The following is a 12,334-nucleotide window of genomic DNA, read 5'->3' as shown; positions in this document are numbered from 1 at the left end:
CATCCCAGAAATACAGTTCTGTGAAAAGGAGTAAAAGATGACTTCTGAAAGTTGATTTGAAAACCAAGACTGAGTAGAAGAGTCTGCACAACTGCTTAAGACTCTTGACGCCTGGAAAGATAGGAAAATCATCCAGTTATGGAAGGATGTTAATGTCTTGAAGCCTGCAATAAAGCAGTGACTGAAGCTTCACACTTTGTGAATACTCCTGGTGCAGTGGGGAGACCAAAGGGTAAGGCAGAGAACTGATAATGCAAGTCAAATACAGCAAACTATAAAAAAAAAAAAAAAAAAGACTTAACTGTTTACCAGTGGAAATGTGATGTAAGTTATCTTTTAAATCTAGTTTTATCATCAACACTAGAGATGGCAAGAGAGTTTAAAGGAATAACATTCTGAACTTTGGAATCCTGATACACATATTTTGTAAAGAAAGGTCCAGTACAAGCCTCTAGGATTCTTCCTTCCTTGGTACCAGAAAAATACCTGAATAAGAGCCTTTTCCATTTTACAGAGGAACACTGGTTCTTGTACTCTCTAAGCAAGCATGTGATGCAGAATGTGAGGAAATTGTCATGTGTTTCCTTGCTGAAATACATTTAGAACTTGTTTGTCATAATCTGATACCACAAGGAAAGATGAAGCATCAGGGATATGGATTGGATGCCAGGGCAGGAAGGGGGAATCCTAAACAGGTAAACAGTCATAATGACTGGGGGGACTGTCCTTGATTTTTAGAGGCGTTCCCTTTCTTTTTGGAGTCTCCTTGCCATTGCTTTTTTAAACTCCTCTTTAATAGCTCCTTACATCTTAAATGGATTATTGAAAAGGAAGCTGAGGAAGTAGGGAAATTCTTATTTGCTTTAAAAATTGAGGGTTGAAAAATATTAATCAACCCTTGAATCACCTTTCTCCTTTCATCACACTTCTTGAGTATCTCAGCTGCAGACTGGCCAAACAGAACTTCATCATCTAAGGGTCAATTTAAAATTTCAATTTTTACATCTTCAAGAATATTTTGAAAATTAAGCCAAGCTGGTCTTTGTAATACTGATCCAGAGGCAGCAGCTCTAAAGGAGGAATCAGTATCATCATAAACTCACTTTAAATATGCTTTGTAATTTGAGAAGCTGACGTGACAAAGGCATTCATCTTTTTTTTACATCAGAAGGAAGATGGTTAACCAATGAAGTCCGCATCTACTCAAAGAATAAAAGAAAAAACTTTAGTAAAGGAACATGACAGTTTAAAATTCTGTATGTTAAAAGTACAAGAAGAGTACATTTTCTTCACTATTTTATCCATTGCATTCCCTTCTTTGACAAAGGGAATGGGATTAGCAGCAATGAAGTATTTAGCAAAAGCAGATTTAGCAACAAAAAACAGCTGTGTCTGCTTTAGCATTAGACAACAAATGCTTATTAGTCCGAGGTACCCTGTACAACCTGTCATAGAAGCAGGAATTTGACCGTCAGGTGAGCTAGAAGCAGTGAGAAAACACAGAAGGAACAGCTGCAGATTTAGGTTTATTCACACCTATAACAACTCATAATACATTTCTCTGCCATAGAAATTTCATTCTCCAACCAATGAAAATAACTCTTTCATCTTAGATAAAGTCTTGGAAAATGACATATCTTCACGAGTGAAATCTAAAATAATGCTTTCTTCAGAATCAGAATGTTCAGATAGCAAACAATGGTAATATAAAAACAATGTCAGGTGATCTCAATCTGTTTTGCAAAAGAATGGAACATGAAGGAGCGACAGGTATTTATCACAAGACAATCAATACTGCTTCTATGGAACAGTCCCACTCCACATAAAGCAAAGTACTTTTCTTATTCTATTCAGACGTTATCTGGATGAATGGATGATGGTGATGATCAACTTCCTTTTTCCCCATTTTCAACATTGGGTCAGGGTGATGCCATCAACATTATCATCTCTCTTGATTCAATTCCACTTTCACCTTCAGCGACAGTCATGCCTGGCTGTTGCAGGTCTTCCCTTACACAATACAGCCATCTCTTTGCTAGATGTTATCATTTCCTCTTGAATTTTTTCCTTTCTCTCCAAAATATTCTTCACCAGTTCATCTTTTGTTTTCCTACATGTTCCCAAACCACAGTAATCTGTTCTCTTTGACCTTCTCTGCAACTGGAGCTACTTGGGCTTCTGCTCTGATGTCCTCATTTCTTCATTTGTCCCACAGTGTGTACCCTATAACCATCTAGCACACTATCTCCATCACTTTTACCTTCCTCAACTGCTCTGCCCTTGCTGCCCAGGTTTGTGTACCATACATTAGTAGTAGTAGTACATGTCATATCACTGTTTCGTTCATGCACCTTACTATTCATCTTCTTTGGCATCCTTCTGTCACACACTGACACACTGTAACAGTTACCTGCAGACCCCTGACTTTCACTTTAACTTCCTTATTTAGACCTCCCTTACCCCTTTCCAGATACCTGAAGCTTTTAACCTGTTCTACTATTTTCTCTTCTATCTCAGTTCTCATCTCACTCTGACTTCCCCCAATTTGCTGCCATCACAACTGTCGTATCTGTACTTATTTTCATCCCATATGCCTTCAGTTTTGTATTCCATTCCCCTTATCAGTTGCTAAAGCTCTTGTTCAGAGTCTGTCTGTAATGTCACATCATGTGCATATAGTAACTTCGTTGATCTGTCCCCTTTGACTTGTTTGCCAATGCAGTCCATCACCAGTATGGACAGCAATGGGCTTGGAGATGAACCATAATAGACACCTACTCCTACTGGGAACCCCTTTGTGAATCTGTATACTGTTCATACTTGTGTCATTGAGTTCTTGTAGACAGCCTGCACTAATTCTAACAATGTTTCTTGGACATCAAACTATCAAAGTACTGCTGAAATCAGCTTTCTTGAGACCTTGTCATATGCTTTGTACAAGTCTATGAATGCCCAACTGGGATCTTTCCTCACCTCTAGCTTCTTCTCGACTTTGTCTCACTGACGATACTGGGTGAGTTGCATACATCCTGATCTGAATCTAAACTGCTCATCTTCCATCTTACCTTCTACTACTCTATGAACTTATCAATCACCCTCTCCAAAACTTTCATGCAGTGTGACATCAGCTAGGTACCTCTATTACTTCCTACAGTTGTGAATGTCTCCTCTTTTCTTGTACACTGGGACTAGTATACTTATTCTCCAGTCATCTGGGATAAGTCTTACTCTTCACACTGCTATGAGTACCACTTATCCCCTAACTCACTCAACATTTTGACCATGTCTGCCATGTCTGATGCTGCTGCGTTCCCTGACTTTGTTTTCCTTATTGCCATTCTTACTTCTTCTAGGGTGGGCTTCTCTTCTTTTGCCACAGGTTGTGTTTGGGGCAATATAGCTTCTGAGGGATTTTTTTCATTCAGACACTGCAGAAAGTATTATTTCCATCTGCCTTTGATGTCCTATGAACTGATGAGCAAGCTGACACTCTTTATGAATGGTACCTAGTAACTATCTTTTTTACTTTTCTGTCTTTGCCTTGCAACCCGATAGAGTTCCTTTGTGCCATCTACTGAGTCACTTTCCAGATGCTGGTAGCATGCCTCTGATGCCTTGTTCCTTGACACTGCAACTGCTCTCTCAGCCTCGTTGTTAGCCAACCAGTATGCCTTCATAGCTTGGCCTGTCTTTTTCTGTATCCCACTTTTTCCTGCATGCCTTCTTTGTTTTGATGACTTCCTGGACTTCTGCATTTCACCATCAGCCTTCCTTATGTACCTTACTTCCATACTTGGCTTGGCTTGTGTATCAGTAACCACAAATACATTTCTGTCGATCAGGAATAGTGGAAACATGTAAATGTTCCACACATCCTTGTTCATCCAGTCTCTAAGTTACTTATATGCAAAATATAATGGCTAGAAACTACAATGGCAATGTAAGGCTACGCTTCTTAAGATCCTCACAGATCATTTGTAGGTACCTATGAACCTGTAAGAAATTCTGGATTACAGCCATCAACCTGTAGAGCCTGTTCTTATGATTGAAAATCCAGATCAGAAAGACAAGGAGGGAACTCTTTTTTTTTTTTTTTTTTTTGCTTGGAGGAAAAGAAGGCAAAGAAAAAGAACTAAAGAATTCCTCACCAAATCTCAGTGAATAGTCCCTCTCCATACAAATAGAAACAAGAGACAAAGATTCTCACAATGTTCACTTTTCCTGTGAATCTCCTTGGAAAACGACTGATAAGACTGATTCACAAAAGACATAGTAAACTTAGAAGCAGATTCTCTATCACAGCTAAATGAAGAAACTTTAACTGCCCCTTTCATTGAGACCAACAGAGTGATTCAGATTCTCCCTTTCCCACCAAGGACATCCCTACAGTCACAGAGGATGCAGTTAGCCCTTGGTATTTGGTGGCAGCATCTGCTACACCAAGGGATCTGGAAAAGGATGGGTGGTCAAAGGAACAATGAGTGGCCATAGCAGAGTCACACATTAATGGCTGAGGCATAACAGGAGCTGCCCTGACACCCAAAGACTCCATGAGAACTTTGTTCTTGCAGACAGAGGAAGGAAAAAAACACAGGAAAGCAAAGTTGCACTATAGGTAAGCCAAGAAAGAGACCCCGAAGACAAATAAGAGCCTAGATGAGTCAGTAACAGATAGAGAACAAGCGTTTCTAGGGCAAGTAAACCACTGACAGTCTCCCACAAGCACAGTATCCTGCCCCAAACAAACAAAACCTGACTAAAATGTTAGTCAAAATTTAAAATTTTCCACACAAAATGTTCAAATAAACATTTACATACAACACTCCCTTAGAAATACAATGGCACTCCTAAAATAAAATATTTCCTAGCAAAACACCATAACTCAGTAATAAAAACACAAGTTTTCCTCAGAAATTTAAAGCGGTAGGTTTTCTCCAGCAGGGGACTTATCTGCCAAGCCTTAACGGTTCACCAGCCAATAGATAATTCAAAGGAGTACTCTTCAACAACAAAAATTAAAACCCTGATGATAGACACTCTGTCTTTATATGGAGCTCCACACGAGCTCCTGAAAGAGTGAGTGGAAGGTGCCCTAAAGCTTTAAAAGCTGGTCAGTGAAAAGGGGTAGGACCCAAACAGCTCAAGCTACTGCAACAGTGATCTACATACTGAACATTAGTTGTGCTGCCAACTCCATTTTGTTGAGGGATAAAGCCCAGACTATGGCTCAGGCAACCTGAGTTCTATCATCAGCTCAGGTGCCTTTAGGAGCTGATCAGAGAGGATGGGATTGAGCAGCTGCTGCTAACTCACCCATCTTGGAGACAGGGAGGTAGTGGTTACGACTCATGACAAGGATGAATGGCTTAGCAGGAATACTATGTGCTACCTAGTGGAGTTTGAACCTGACTAGTGCTAGCAAGGTTCATTCGCACCAGGTAGCTGACAGGAATTCTGTGTATGGGGCAAGCTTCCCCCTCAGGATACAGTGATGGTAGAGCTCAGAGAAGCTACCGTGGGACAGTGCTCCCAAGGTTAGAGGGTCCTGCCACCCAATGCTGACAACGAAGGGAGTGTTGACAAGGATTCTTGGGCAGGGACAATAGGGTACAGGGTGCTCTCTTAGTCCAGGAATGCCCAGTCCTGTTTCCACGGAATGAACTGGTGCCAGTAGTGGAGATATTAGCTAAGGTTCTGGGGAAAATCCCCAAAAAAATACTATAATAGTTAAGAAGAGATAAAGGGAGAACAGGGTTGGTGAGTACTACCTACTAGAGGGGATTAACTTAAGGAAGGATGGAAAGCCATTCCACATGGAGTATGGTGTTAAGGAAGGAGTGGCACTCCTGCACCCCTCCATGCAAAAGATGTGGGGGCTATTAGTGTCTGGAAGTCAGTACTGGAAGAGGTACCTAGTTGCCGATCCAACTAAAGGTACCTTTCCCGAGGTCAGGCAATAATCATGCTTTGAGATGAGGGGATCACTGAGTACTCCTGATTTAGATTTCTAAGTGGAGACAGTGAACAAGAGGAGCCATAGATGCTGCCCTAATCCCAGTGTTTCTCTGGGATCTTTAGAGAAGCTCTGTAGCTAACGCAAAGTTAGTAGGGGAAGTAAGACAAGTGTTGATCCTGCACACATCCAGTGATAGCACAGCAGAACTTTATGCAGAAACTGAAAGTGTGAGCTGCAAGCAAATGCTGCACTCTCCATAACATCAATGCAGAAACAAGTTTAGGTGAAAGAAGTGCAGCCATGCAGGGTCATTCTTGCATGCATTACATGGGTGTATATCTGCCAGCTTCTACAGCATCCCACATGAGCCTGCACCATATAACTTTCAACATGTCACTGTGAATGTGACAAGTGTCTAGAGTGAGCTCAGTGGTATGTACTTTGACAATGCAATGTTCAGACAGCCAGGATGTACATATGACAGGGGACTGGCAGCAGATCTCAGTGCACTCCCTAATCTGCAGTCTTGGAAAAGGGACATTTACAGATATTTCCCTTGCTTTGGCCATGAAAGTGGAACAGGACTTGAACATTACAAGTAAATGAAGAGATCACGTCCTGCTGATGCTGTCACTGGCAGGGCCTATATGGCATCACTGTGCGCAGGCAATTATATGGCATGGTCATTGGTGTGTTGCTGTTATCGGCATGCTTTCCAGCTAAAGGCACTGATATAGAGCACAATAAATTTACCCATGCAAAGTCACTTTTACTTACATACAATCACCTTTTTTATTAGATATGTATGCACACTGAGTTGCTCAGGTGAGTTCTGCTGACCTAAACAATTCATTGACAGTCATTTTTGGACTTACTGTGTCTTTTATTTTCACAAGTCTGTACTTGTACTGTCTTACTTTTTATGATTTCCTAACATAATTCCACTAGTCACATATTTATGAACTGCAGAACATGCTGCCACACAACTGACCTACATACTCTATACCTGGAATCTTCCGGGTATTTGGTGGAGTGTTCTGTCTTTAACCACTGTAAATAAGTTTGCTGATTTGGTGCAGGGTTGTGGAATGTGAATTTTACCTTATACCAGTCATCTGCATCAGACAACAGGGTTTTTTTAAACTGTCTGACCACTTAAGTAGACAGACAGAGTCTGGGTGGTAGTTAACAATTTTAAGTTGGAAAAGTGTACTGTACGGAACTGAATGATTACAACTTATGCAACACAAACCAGTAATGCAGCAAAGATATACAAAAATTAAAACCACACTGTTTTATTAAAAATATAAGAGTTAAGCACTTTTTTGGATACTGAGATTTCTAAAGACTTTGAGAACAGTAGATTTATATCTAACATATATCATAAACCAACATTTTCTAACACTTATTTTCATTTCTCCAGCTGGCATCTGGTGCACCAGAAAAAAATCTGTTGTAAAGGGCCAGCTGGTGAGATTAGCTAGAATGGTATCTGATCCAAAGAAACAGCTGTGAGGCAGTTAAGCAGTTCTCAGTCACAAAATCAAGTCCAAAAAGAAAAAGAAAACTGGAAACACTCTAAAACAACAATGTTTAATCCAAGTTCAAGTTCTCAAGTAGACACTTTCACCTTCAAGGCTTCTTCAGGCCCAATAAATACTATCAATTAAACAACATAACGTAAATATATTTTAAAAAGTGAAGGTGAAAGTGTCTACTTGCGAACTTGAACTTGGATTAAACATTTGTTGTTTTAGAGTGTTTTCAGTTTTCTTTTTGGACTAGAATGGTACCTGAGATAGATATGTTCAGGCATGAATGTGAGGTTTGGATGAGCATGTTTTTAAGGACGGAGTACCCCTTGAAGTTTTTAGAAGAAATAAAGAAGGAAGTTTTCACCAAAAGGGAGAATGAGTATTTTCAACCCACTCTACATGGTGGAGAGTTTATGGGTAAAGTTGTTAAAAAGGATATCTACCACAAAAAATGTTTTATATCCACACTTAGTTTGGAAAGCAAAGCTATAGCTACAGCTATCAGACAAAATGGGAATGTAGTTAAGGAAAATCAGAATGTTAGTGCAAAAATGGGAGAAAAACCCATAATGCTTTATAGAAAGGACAAGTCATTTAAGAATTGGTTAGAATGGGGGTTTAAGGATGAGCAACAGCTTATAAATATGAGTATGAACAAATGTGGCTGTTGTGCTCAATGCCCCTATATTGTTAGTGGTAATGAATTTGTTGTCAGAAATATTACCTACAGGATTGAAGGAAGATATAACTCTAACAGCTTGAATGTGGTATATCTTGCTCAATGCAAACAATGCTCAGCCTTCTATATGGGGAAAACCTTCAGGAGGCTAAAAGATTGTATCTATGAACATTGTTTAGACATTCAAAAACGTAAACCCACCAATGCTCTTTACAGACACTTGATGTTTAATTCTAACCATTCTTTAGTTTTTTTGATTATTAATAAAATTAAAAAATGATTTACAGGGCAGGGTAGTGGATGAACACTTGGATTTGTGTGAGTTAAAATGGCAAACAAGACTAAATGCAGCCCATTACCCTGGTCTAAATGAAACACTTTCTATTAGTTCTGTGTTGAAATTGAAGCTTATTAACTTTAAGTGAATTTTATTGGTTAATTAGGGGTCATGTGCTTTTTATTTTATGGTTTTCAAACTTGGAAATGTGTTACAATGTAGAGTTCTGAAGAAACATCAGGAACAAAAGTGCTTAGTGCTTAAATAAAACAGTATGGTTTTGATTTTTACTGGCGTGTATCTTTGCTGCATTACTGGTTTATGTTGGGTTCCTTGCTTGTGTCTTGATTCTTAAGCAATTACTACTTATATTTACTGGAGTTATACTAATGAGGTGTCACAAAATTTATAAACTAGACTTCATAGTACATGGAAAACGTGAAACAGACTAGAAACTCTGTTGTTTAAAGTCTGATTTGGTTACCGTTAAGTACTCCTGAATCCTAATCATTTTCAGAATTATATAAACCTGCAGTATTTTAGAAATGTGGCAACTTCTTTCTCCCCTTTTTATTGACATTAACAATTGTATAAATAACTCCTTTTGCCATCATCACGTCATTTTACATTTTAAAGTATTTTATGGAGATGGCAAAGGAGAACACAAAAAAATATTACTTTAGCCTGACATTACCTCTACATGAAAGAAAGGGACTTTTCTGAAACACACTGCAATCAGGTCCATTACGAATAATTGTGTCTCATTTATTCTACAGACAATTGTTTGACTCCAAAACACCTAAAATCTAGGGAGGTCAGTAGTGAAAACATCACTATAGCCAAGGTCACAAAACACCCATTTTTTTCTTTAAGGGAACAAGCCCCACCTGATGTGAAGACAAAGCTCCCACAACCCGGACTATAAACCAGCTTAAAAATTGTTTATGTGCGCATATATATATATATATATATATATATGTCTATCTACTGAGATCACACAAATTCTGTGAAGCGGCAGAGACTGAGGAAATGCAGTACTCACTCTCTCAATCTTCTGCTACAAGCCTAACCACCATGATATAACACAAATGATCTTTTAGATTCGACCTTCTGAAAGTCAATCACCTGTATAACAACAAACAGTAAGGGCTCTCACCACAATCTTTCGTTGCATCACACCCATTTACTGTGACAAAGTTCTACAATTTGCTAGTTCATCAACTCAGTAACCTTTTCAGGTGTGATGTACTCAACGGTAAAGGCAGATTACATTTCTAATATGAAATAACTTTGGCAATTCTTGCCTGTAACATCTTTAGTAATCAGTGAAGTCTCACAATAATGAAGCAGAAAGAAGATAAAAGACACAAATACATGATATGCCAACTCCCCTTTACGTGACTGCTGTTCTCAGAACTAAGAGAACGCTTTTGAAAAATGCTATCATCTGCCTGCAGTTTTGTATGTTAGTCATTTAAAAGAAGGTAACTATGAGACTACCTGTCAAAATTACAGATGGTTTGGCTTGCTACTGTCAAATCTTACAAACAGATCAGTTCAGAATGGTCTTGTTACATCTTCAATAAGCAATGTACTCAGAGGAAAACACCTGCTTAGTAAAAAAACGTATGTACACTCAAATAACAGGATTTTCTTCTTACATGTCAGTTTACACACAGAAGAACCAATAAAGTTATCTGTCATAGGACATAAGGCCTTCAGACAGTTTTCAAACATTGTATTTTCTTTAACGTGTAGTCACAGGTGCCCTTTCTGCTGCAAAATGCTACACACTCCATCACATTGAGAAAGCACCTTTCATTTATGCAGTCAAAAAAGTGAAGAAAGAAGCAAGAAGGTTTTAACTTCAGTAACTTTACGGTGTTTTTCACAGCAAACTGCATCATCCCAAGGAGGTCACCTCCCTGTGTGCATTTAGGAAAAGTAGGAGCTCAGAATTAAGCTTCAATTCCAAAAACATGCATCTGGAGCATTTCTCCCCGGGCCTCCGCTGAAAACAGGCTCTGTTGAACCTAGTCGGACTATCCCGGTCAACAAATGTTAAATAAATAAATAAAAATTAATTGTCTATAGCTATCAATATATAAATGCATTTTCTTACAATTTACAATACTGCTGTCTGTCTGGCATTATTAGGTGTGACATATCGAACAGTTACAGCAAATTAAATTTCTCTCTACAAAAGAAAGACAGACAGTGGCCACAGCAGCAAATGGGAGAATTCAGAAGAAGCTTAAAATTGAGATGGAAGGAACAAAGTGGAAGAGACGGACAGTTTCAAGTATCTGGGAGGTATGGTTAAGAAGAAGGGAAGCCTGAATGAGGAAGTCAAAGTTAGAATCAGAGGTGCTGCAGCCAAGTAATGCAAAGTGGCAATTTTTGGATGATAGAAGAATGTCCAAGAAGATGAAAAGTAAGATATAAAACAGTGGTGCAACCAGTACTATTTACTATATGACACAAAGATCTGGACAGTGAGGCAAAAACAGCTGAAGAAGCTTAAGGTGATTCATATGAAATGTCCGAGATGAGCAGAAAGATAAAAACTTTAAAACAGATGATGAAATGAGGACATCACTGGAGAAGCCAAAGCAGACCTACATGTAAAGAAATTAAAGAAAAACCTATTATGGTTCAGTCACATAAGGAGAAAAGTTGAAGGTGGCTTGGTCAAGAAGATTTGGGACACAAAGAAAGGGGGCAAGAAGATACAAGGATGCTGAGTCAAGAGATGGAGAGACTGTGACAGGTAGGTATATCTGTCAAAGAAGGTAGGATAATGTTTGTGAATCGAGAGAGGTGTCAACAGTTGACAAGGCATCCTGATAACATGCAACATAGGAAGAAGAGCTTGATGATGATAAAAAAAAATACAGCTACACTTCCAGTAGCTAAAAGGTGGACCTTTTCAGTTGCAAAATTCCACCGCATTATACCAAAAATGACTCTCAGCAATCAGGAAGAGAGAGAACAGTAAGCAAGTAATATCTCCTAGGGCAAGCTACTACGCTTCTGCATACACAGTTTTCTTTTTAGAGCTCACTTGCCATTGCTTATTAAAATCTCAATGAAGACACTCCCTGCTTTAAATGATTTTTGAAAAAGGGAGCTGAGGTAGAAGGAGAAATTTTATTTGCCTTAAAAAATGGAAAGTTGGAAAATTTGGGTCATCCCTCGAATGAACTTTTCCCTCTCATCACACCTCTTAAACTGAAGGAGGACAACATTTCAGCTTTATCACCTTCAGGAATATTTTGAGAACACAGCCAAACAAATCTTCTCTTAACTGATGCAGAAGTAGCAGCATCATAAGACCACTCTAAATCATATTTAATAGCATGAGAAGCAGATACTATAGAGGCATTCAAATAATTTTTCATCTCAGTTGAGAGAAGGTTAACAGTTAACTTTTTCATTTCTCAAAAGACAGAAGAAAAGACTTTAACATGCAAGCCTGGCAGTTTAAAAATGTGAAAGTTAAGTGGCAGAAGAATAAACTTTCTTCCCAAATTTGTCAACAACTTTCCTATCCTTATCAGAGAGAATGGGATTAGCATTAGCAATTTGTCTAGCAGAAGCAGTTTGGCTAAGGAAATGACTGCAGGGTCTGTCTTAAGTTTAGGAAACAATTACTTGAGATTCAAATGTAGCCTTTATAATCCATCTGATTTTATGCAATTGAAGATCAGGTATTATACAATGACTGGCCAACATTCAAAAAGTAGCATGCTGACTGGTCAGCCCAACTAACGTGCCTGTTGTCCGAGCATATACTAATGGAAAAAGTCTGGTCACCAGGACTTTTTTTTACATTAATATATAGTACAGCTTTTTCAATTTTCTTCAGCTTTAAAAAATGTTTTGCA

General features: G+C 38.7%; 1 protein-coding gene across 1 annotated transcript in view; it reads right to left on the bottom strand.

Moving 5' to 3' along the window:
* Nucleotides 1-12,334, bottom strand: part of ZC3H3 (zinc finger CCCH-type containing 3) — a 3,466,749-nt gene that overhangs the window by 518,124 nt on the left and 2,936,291 nt on the right. The gene's annotated exons all lie outside the window — the stretch shown is intronic.

This window comes from Protopterus annectens, chromosome 3.part1 (assembly GCF_019279795.1).
Source record: "Protopterus annectens isolate FY-2018-M chromosome 3.part1, PAN1.0, whole genome shotgun sequence".
Classification (NCBI taxonomy): domain Eukaryota; kingdom Metazoa; phylum Chordata; order Ceratodontiformes; family Protopteridae; genus Protopterus; species Protopterus annectens.
The sequence above is the reverse complement of the archived record's forward strand: the minus strand, read 5'-3'. Positions and strand labels throughout refer to the sequence as shown.